This window comes from Pan troglodytes, chromosome 12 (genome assembly GCF_028858775.2).
Source record: "Pan troglodytes isolate AG18354 chromosome 12, NHGRI_mPanTro3-v2.0_pri, whole genome shotgun sequence".
Taxonomy (NCBI): domain Eukaryota; kingdom Metazoa; phylum Chordata; class Mammalia; order Primates; family Hominidae; genus Pan; species Pan troglodytes.
Genome location: NC_072410.2, coordinates 109,337,645 through 109,347,360, shown reverse-complemented (window position 1 = coordinate 109,347,360; position 9,716 = coordinate 109,337,645). Strand labels below are relative to the sequence as shown.

The 9,716-nt window shown below is 36.4% G+C and overlaps 1 long non-coding RNA gene across 1 annotated transcript; it reads right to left on the bottom strand.

The window, feature by feature from the left end:
* Positions 1-4,195: 4,195 nt before the first annotated feature.
* Positions 4,196-9,342, bottom strand: LOC104004885 (uncharacterized). Its single transcript, XR_677953.4, has 3 exons — positions 8,961-9,342; positions 7,982-8,060; positions 4,196-4,772 (listed from the first exon to the last, which is right to left on the bottom strand). It is a non-coding gene; the product is annotated as an uncharacterized LOC104004885 (long non-coding RNA).
* Positions 9,343-9,716: the final 374 nt, after the last annotated feature.

Here is a 9,716-nt window from a genome sequence, read left to right as displayed (position 1 = left end):
AAGCATCGCTTAACCTCGGAGAAGTAAATCTCTTAAAGGCAAAGACTAAGTCTACCCTATATTAAGAGTTCCTTGTGAATGCCAGGTGCAGAGGTGACCAGTGTATTCATACTGATGCAAGAAAAACCTCCCAATAGTCTCTCCCCTACCGAGGTGTGAAAAGAGTTTTGTATTCAAAATGATAGTAACAAACTATCTCTAATCGGAGTGGCACCTGTGTCTCTGTAGTGCCTGCCCTGTCTTGACTAATGCCAACTATAAGAAATGCTTAATTATCTTTAAACACAGATGCTTTCATATCTCCTACGTGTTTATAAATGACACAAAAGCATTCACTTTTTCTGATTAACAGGGAATCTTCCTTCTCCCAATAAAATCTTAAGTCAACTGTAACCTTTACTGATTACAGTAAGTCAACCATTACTCTAACTGCTTTAGATGCTGCTACTAGGTGCCTTTTAGAAGACTGGTTCTACACAATTTACTATGCCCTCTGTTTCGATAATAATATTTAAGTACAAATTCCTCCTGGCAACATTATGTTTACTCCTGCTGGGCTTCAAGTTCATAGCTCTTTGATATACTCAGTATTTTCTTCAACACCATTCCAAGTTCAACCTTTATTCTAATTTCATTCCAACCAGCCATTTCTCAATAATCCTTTCTGCTTAGCATAGGTACCAACTAAAATTTTTCTCTTATTAAGTTCTTTTTTCAGACTCTTGTTATCTTTTTCTCCCTGCATATCAACTATAGGTCATGCTGTATATAAAGACAGCTGTTTATACCAACAGCTTTCTTTTTCTATTTTTATTTTATTATTATTATACTTTTAAGTTTTAGGGTACATGTGCACAATGTGCAGGTTAGTTACATATGTAGACATGTGCCATGCTGGTGTGCTGCACCCATTAACTCGTCATTTAGCATTAGGTAAATCTCCTAATGCTATCCCTCCCCCCTCCCCCCACCCCACAACAATCCCCAGAGTGCGATGTTCCCCTTCCTGTGTCCATGTGTTCTCATTGTTCAATTCCCATCTATGAGTGAGAACATGCGGTGTTTGGTTTTTTTGTCCTTGCGATAGTTTACTGAGAATGATGATTTCCAATTTCATCCATGTCCCTACAAAGACATGAACTCATCATTTTTATGGCTGCATAGTATTCCATGGTGTATATGTGCCACATTTTCTCAATCCAGTCTATCATTGTTGGACATTTGGGTTGGTTCCAAGTCTCTGCTGTTGTGAATAATGCCACAATATACCAACAGCTTTCTGTAACACGGAGTCTCAGGGTAGAAGGATTGGGATCTTGATCTCGTCTGGAAGTCCTGGTGCTGGTGCTCCTTATGTAAACTGGTCTATTTCCACTCTACAGCATGTATACTCAAGGATCTCAAGAATGGCAGTATTGTCCAAGCCACAGAAAATCAGTTATATCCTTCCACCCAAGCAACTATTTACCTATTTATCTTATATTTGCCTAATGAAAAAGAATAAGTTCTCTAAAGGATTCCTCCCATAATCATAAAAACATGCTTCCAGGTGATTGCTGTTCTCCACCTGTTCACATAGAAGTAACAAGCATAATTATTATTTACCTTTAATCATAAAGAGTAGTATTAGAAATGTAATCCTCCATAATGCCCAGTGTACAAAAACAGCACAAAGATTAACAATGGGACTTACGTAAAAAGTATATGTGACGTAGAAGAGGCAATGTAATTTCTCCATTATTATCAAAAGAATAATTGTGCTTCTAATCTGTCTCTGGTACTCCTTGTGTGATCCACTGCAACTAGCCCTTTGGATGCTTTAGTTTCCAGATCACTCATGTAGAGAATCCCAATATAAATACATAGAACATGTATTTATGATATGTTGAATACATGTTTATTTTAAATTATTTGTCAGTGACATGAAGTTTTTTCTTCTTAATGAACAAAATAGATTGGTTGAAAAGATAGTCAAATATACCACTGAATGTCAAACAAATTATAAAATGATGATTACAACAGAATTATAGGTAAAGTAAAATGGATACATCAGAAATTAGAGTTTAGCTTAGGAAATCAGCATTTTGACCAAATTTTAGATCCGGTAAGCAGCAGACCTAGAGTTTGTCTTTCTGAGTCCAACTCCTGATTCAGAAAATCCCCTGATTCAGAATCAGGGGTTGGATTCAGAAAGACTTAACTGAAAACTCTAGGTCTGTTCAGGTTTGCAATCCATAACAACTGCATGAAGATCAAATAGGGTATCACTTATGACAGGAACTGGTAAGGTAAAAAGCATTTTTAACATCTCATCTGTAAATGTTACTAATTATAATAATTTTGATACATTTAGTGTCTCTCATAGCTCCATTATGTACCCTGATCTTCATGTTGCTAGGGGAAAAATGTGCTGACGTTTTTCCAATGTAGAGATAAAGGCATGGCTTTGGAGTAGATTGCTAGCTATTTAAGCTCTCTGAGCTTTAATGACCTCATCTGTAAAAACCTGTGCAGCATTCAGAGAGAAATTAAATGAAAAACTGAATGCATCCTATTTGCTCAAACTTGCCACTCCTAGAAAGGTCAACTATTTCTCCTTAAGAGGAAATGTCCCTCTAAGTAAATTTTGCAGAATATTAGTACCAGCAAAGATTTTACTGGTAATCTAATTCCTTACTTTTTTTTAGAAGTGAAAGATGAAGCCCACTAATTTGATGTGACTTTCCAAAGATTATACACACATATGTAAGAAGTTCTAACATCTTTGAGACCCCTTTCTGTGCCCAGAGTAAGGTTGCAATTCTTAATGACAATTCGGAACTGACTTTTAGGGAATTCACCCAAAACCACACCTGAAATTGAGGCAGGGTGAAATATTTCATTAATATCAACTCTACTCCTTTCAGTATAAATGGTACTGCATATACACCTACTATTGTTCTAAGACACTGGTTAATGATGCTGAGAAAGTTAAAAAGTAGGGCAGAACAAAAACACATTTTATAAAACAAGTAATTTGTGAAAAATTATCTTAAATACATTTCTCTTCATAAAGTTTATGCTTCATCTCTCTCTATATAAATTTGAAAATTATGTTTTGACAAAAATCTTCATTTACCAGAAGACCAAGTAACTCATTTCATCAATATATTTCATTGTACATTAATTTTAATTAAGTCAGGCCAAATCCATACTTAAGCCTTTCTTTATGTTCAAGCTTAAGGTAGGAAGCACTAAGAGACCGAAATAAGAACTTATGTGCAGTAGAACTCCTAGAAGAAAGGCAATTTATTTTAGTTAACAGTTAAATTGATTATTAAGTTTGCCTTTTATGGGTTTATGTCACTTTTCAGTGGAAATATTTAGGAAATCTTTTCTTTGTTTTGGCAAAATCTTCAAAATGATTCTTTTGTTACACAAACATAAAGCAAATAGGAGTGCAACTAATGTAGAAATACAGGAAGTAGATAGGCATTTTGTCAATTAAGCTTTTAATAACTAAATAGGGGGGTGATAAAATTATTCACTGATATGCAGAGCACCAGTTGTTCATAGGTTAGCTAAGTTTTGCAAACTCTAGAAATATTTTAGGAGAAAAGGGTCTAAAACCCTACTGTCTTTCCCTGTGATAATATGTATGATCACTTTCATGCTTGAACCTAGCTATGTCTGAGGCTTAGATTATATACCTGGGAAAATTCATTTCCTTCATCTGTGTCTCTGGACTTTACTATTGCATGATCTCCAACATGTAATGATACTTTCAGTACCAAGAGCCTCTGACCCTACTCATTTGGATTCTCACATAAGGCTTAATTCTAACTTGACAGCTTTGGCACATATTTCTGAATTTTAATATTTTGTGTTAAAAATGTTCAGATTCATAATAAATTCTCTGCTAACCATGGGTTCTTACCTATCCCTTTAAGCTTTTCTTCAGTCTCCTTAATAAAACCACCATATGCTACATCTTCAAGCTAGAACTTCCAACCCTTCAGTGTGACACGGACCTCATTAAAAATGAAAACTTACCAGCAACTCAGCAGTGAGAATATAGCACCTCTATACAGTTTTTTTTTTTTAAGTTTCCTTCTCTTGACATGGGAACCAGTCAAGATTAATCTTTAAAATATTTCAAGAGAGCATTTAACTCCATGGATTTTTTGACAAAAAAGGAAGCAGCTGAGGCAAACAATGTAAGTAGAGAGTTTATTTGGACCAAGCTCGAGGGCTGCAACCCAGGAGCATAGATTCTATTTATCCTGAATATACACTCAAATCAGCAACGTAATAAGTGTTGCTTGTAAACAATTAGGGAAGTAAAGGGAAAGAAGAGGCAGTTCCTGAGTTGTTTACCAAAAATTTACATTAAAATAACATAAGCTATTTATAGGTTGTACATTGTTCTTTGTGTTACAAATTCTAGGAACATGAAGATAATGGGCGAGGCAGCTAGTCAGGGGCACAAGGACTAAACTTTTCCTAGGCATAGTGTGGCATCATATACATACTCATGTCTCTCTGGCCCTGCACACCTTGCAGACTTCAGACTGCTCGGAGCTATTTTCCTTTCCTCATTTCTCCTGTTTATAAAAAATCTTCCCATGGAAGCAGTGATGATCAATCTCTTAGGCCTTCATCCCTTGGCACTGGGAAGGCTCATTCTTGGATAATCCTCAGTCAAGTCATTGATTTCTATAACTGCCATTTCTTGTTGAATCATCTCCAGTCTTCAGAATTTCGTGCTTTTGGTTTTCTCAGAAGAAGTAAAACTGATAAATACATAGTAAAAAACCTGTTTCATTGGGGATTCAGTCCAAATTGTTGGAAAATGACAAAAACTCAAAAACAGTGGTCAGGGCTGGAATCTAATAACAGGTATGCTATAATTTTTCTCTGAAGCATAATTTTTCTCTCTCCAGTTTCCCATTTATACCTAAGACAAATCTTAGTAGGACCAATTTACTTCCAAAATAAGTTTTAGTGTTGTACTGAGCCTGATTATTTTCAAAAAACACAACAAGAATAGCGATTATCATATAGGCTCTTTTAAATTGGCTTTGCTGAAACTTTCTTAAGGAATTTCAGATTAGGCTTTTATAAGTCTCCAGGCTAGGAAGCCAAGTCAAAGATTCACAATTAGAATGTGCCTGTAATACCTGTACAAATTGAGTAAACTTCTCCCTTCTCAAGGTCCCCAAGATATCTTGAGTTTCCTGGGCCTGTTGGATATTGACATTCTTTACTTACTGCAAGGTCAGAATTTTTGAAAGGAACTATGTAGACAAAATACCAGGTCAATCTCTCTGAGGACTTTTTATTGACTCTATAAAGTCAATCTTAATTTTTTAAAGCAGTCTGGTAATATCCAAAAATATGCCATTTTGGTCACAGCCTTAGTATAATAATCAGTGTATCTTATTTTATGGTTACCATAAAATAAGATTATTAATAAATGGATTTTAAATTTTGGAGAAATAAGGTATAGAGAATGTTGTTCACAAATGTTATATTTCACCCAATTCTGTAAGCTATAAACAGCTCAAAAAAGTTTCATTTACTCTGCAAAACAAATATAAAAAGAATCAGCAATGTTTTAAACACAAAGTCCTAAAAAGCATTTCAGTCTTCTTTTTCTATCAGTTCAGTCCCACATAATAAATTCTCATTCTGCTTGATGTTGAGTTAGAAATCTTCATGAAAACATCAGTTTATGGGAGTTCTTAAAGTTTTTACTTAGTCTAATAATACAATCTCCAAAGTTATCAGAAACCTGTATTCAAGAGTACTTGTCAGGGTTCATTCTCATGAATTGTCTTAAAAAAAAAAAGCAAATTTTGGACTGTTGTCAATTGTAAACCACTTTCTGAGAAGAATCCAAGTAAAACAATAATTTTCTATGGATGACAAAAGACTTAGACTAACCATGGTTAAAAACACAATTGACAAGGAAATTCTGTGGCGAATGACAGTGTAACATGATAACCATATTTGTGTCTGACAACATATGTTAACACATCATAATTTTAGGAATATCATACAATTTTGAAAGACAATAATATAATAGTATATCTCCTCTAGAGATATACTATATTATTTTATTATTATTATTATTACTACTACTATTATTTGTGGTATCAAAAATAGTGAAAAAGATCAGAAGTGAAAAGAAACAAAAGAATAAGTCTCATAAGAGCCAATTTGGGGGCATGTTAAGCTTTCTAAAAGGCAAATGATGTTTTACATTTTTCTCAGCAAAAATTATGCCAACAAGATAGGAAGTAACCAGAGGGATCAAACACATTTAAAAAGAGTTTCAGTCAACTGAAAAAAATCCCCCAAAACAGGATCCAAAAGAAGAAAATGCAGAAAGCCCCTTTTATTCTTATTTTTAAAATTATAGCCTAAATGTCAGCTTTTAGTTAAGCTGACTTCTGACCATAGAGCTCTAAGAAAGAATCTTTTTAAATCTCTTATTACCAGATTTAATTCAAGACAAACAAACTACTCTGATTCAGTTTGTGTGGTGCGAAAACCAGCTTTTTTTTTCCAATTGTGTGCACAAATAATTATTTTCAACATAGCAAAGGATTCTTATTTTGGCTACTGCTGTTTATGATCGTCCCAGTGAAACGGCCTCATTGTGGAGTAACACCCAAGATCTGTTGTCTCACAGACACAGAAATCTAGGATGCAGATGCATAAAGTGTCAGGTTGAGAGTGGAAGTTTAATAGGCAAAAGAAAGAGAAGAGCTCTCTGTTGCAGACAGGGGTCCAGAAAAATGGGTTGCCGGATCCATGGTGAAATGCAAGGGGTTTTATAGATGCCTGGTGAGGAGGCAGTGTTTGATTTACACAGGGTGTGAAACATTGGTTGGACCAGGTGTGCCACTTGCATAGGTCATGAAAAACTGGTTGGGACTAGATGTGCTGTGTGCATAGGGTATGAATTTCTGGCCACCCCTACCATAATCTTTTATTATGCAGGCGGGTCTTCTGCCTGAGCTGTGCCATGTTGCCCGTTTCTTTACTCTACACATGGTAACAAGAAAAGGGAAGATGGAGCCTCCGTGTTGGACATGACTGGCCCCCAGGTGGCCCTTTTCTATTGGTGCCTCTGCCAGCATTCGCCCGTGCAAGCTTCCTGCTTGATTATCTATGTTTGCAGCTCTATTTTTCAGGCTGCTCTTTGTTAGAAAAGCAATGATTTGGGGGGCTGCTTTTTGTTAGAAGGGAAGCTCTGCCAAGAACTCTGTTGCCCTCACTATCTGCCTAAATAATTTCTGCCTTCTGTATCACCAGGTTAGGTGGGTCCACTTTCCTAGGCCTTTACAAGAGGATGCCCCACGAGTGTTATACATAAATCCAGCTGGTGTTTCCAAAAGGAGTACTCTAATTTTGATGCTTGACTTCCCATAATTTAGGAACTTTTCAAAAGTGTCAAGCCTGGGAATGTATTTAGGGTGAAAGTGTAACTTATCTCGGACTGTCTCTAACTTCCAGGGAGCAATAGTGTGCTCAGTGTATGAGGACCAGACCTTCATAGTGTACCTGTTTGGAAAAGCAAAAAGAGGGAACACTTTTCGGTAAGAAACTAACAGGAATTGGTCTCAAATAAAAGGATAGGTCTGAATTTTTAAGCAAAAGAAACAGTTTTAATCTTAAAAGTAGGCCATATAAAACAAAACCATCCGTGTCTAACTGCCAATCCTTTGACCTGAACCTCTGCTGTGAGACAGAGGCAGAAAAACCTTGACCTAAGCCTCCAGTCCTGAGGCAGAGGTGGGAGAACCTTGATCTGAACCTCTCCTGTGAGACACAGCAGCAAAAAGACATTTTCTACAGAGCTCTTTACTTGGAGCTTGTGTCCAAAGACAGAGACCAAAGCCCTCTCTTAAAGAAAAGAGACAGTTTGAAAAACAGCCAAATAAAGTCTATATTTCAACCAAGGAGTGGGAGGTCCTAATTCTGGAGAACTTACCCAGAACACCCAGTGGGACTTCTGAAGACGCAGAGTTCGTGCTGGTATCAAGCACTGCTTTCAGGGAGAAACACCGCACCTGGTGGTGAGAATGAGTCACTCTGAATCCTGCTGATGATGCCAGATATGCCTATCTCAAAGGAACCTGCTGAGCTAAAATTAATCTATTACTAAGCAGAGTTTACTTGGGCCAAGTTTGAGGGCTGCAGCCCAAGAGCATAGATTCTATTTGTCCTGAATATACACTCTGATTAGCAACAGTAACAAGTGGATTTTAAAGGGAAAGAAAGAGTCAGTTCCTGAGGTTTTTACCAAGGATTTACATTAAAATAATATAAGCCATTGATTGGCTCAGCATTGTTCTTTGTATCATAAATTCTAAGAACATGAAGGTATTGAGTGAGGCAGTCAGGAACAAAATGACTTTAAACAATTTCCCCTAGGCATGGGTGTGGGGTGTGAGCATGACTGAATCCCATACCCACATCTCTCTGGGTCTGCATACTTTGCAGATCTCAGACTGCTCTCAGCTATTTTCCTTTTCTCAAGTTTCACATTCTCAGTGTAGAATATTTTTGTCACAGGCTATTTTATATGTGGACATACAGAATAGGCGAAGGAAATTTTTAATACAATAAAAAATACACACAATGAAACTGGTAGTACGTATTTAACAAAAATCATATGGAAAATTAAGGTCATTTTAATAAATAAGTGACTTTGAGATGGGGGAGGGAATTCATGGGGTCTTATAAAGCCTGTAACATCCTAATGAGTTTGTGGCTTTGTTTTGGTTGCCTAATATCCATAAAACTCTCATAAATTTAAAAATCTATATATTAAAAATGTTTAATGAAGCAAAGGATGCAGAAAAGATTTTATTCTGTTACAGTCAGAAAAAGATGTCTTAGGCAGCTCAGGCTGCTATATCAAATACCATAGACTGGGTAGTTTAAACAACAATAATTTCATTTCTCACAGTTCTGGAGGTTAGAAGTCCAAGATGAACTCTGGAGGTTAGAAGCCCAGCAGGATCAGATTCTCTTCCTGGATTGTATCTGGCTGCCTTCTCATTGTCCTTACATGGTGGAGACAGTGATCAAGCTCTCTGGTGTCTCTTCTTATAAGGGCAACAATCCCATCATTAGGGCCCCACCCTTACAACCTCAGCTACCAAAGGCTCTATCTCTGAATACTATCACATTTGGGGATTACAGCATCAACATATACATTTTTAGTGGACATAATTGAGTCCATAGTAGAGTGGCAATTTTAATTAAGCAAAAAATGCAGAGGAGACTATCTGTTACACTCAAAAAAGGGATTAATCCAGCATTCACTCCACAACAAACACAAAGTATGAAAACTTTATGAATAAAGCATCCACACATGAAAATTTTCAGTTTTCTTTTTTAAAGTTAAATGTAAAATCAGAAGTGAAACCAAGTTACAATTGTGGTGAACCCTGGAAGTAGCTCTGTTAATACCTGGGGAAAACCAACTTGTTACTCCCAACTCATAGATTTATAGAGAAATAAATTATGGCTTAGAGAGCTGTAACCCTGCTGAGATAAATAATGAGTTAGCAGCCAAGCTAGAGAAAGGATATAGCCCTCCGCGTTCCCACTGCTTTTCCCACCTCACTTTTCTAATAAGCCACTTACAAAACTGGATTCATGTGAAAATATATCCACTTGTTCTTCATTTTGATGTACTTCATAGTCAATGTCTTTCC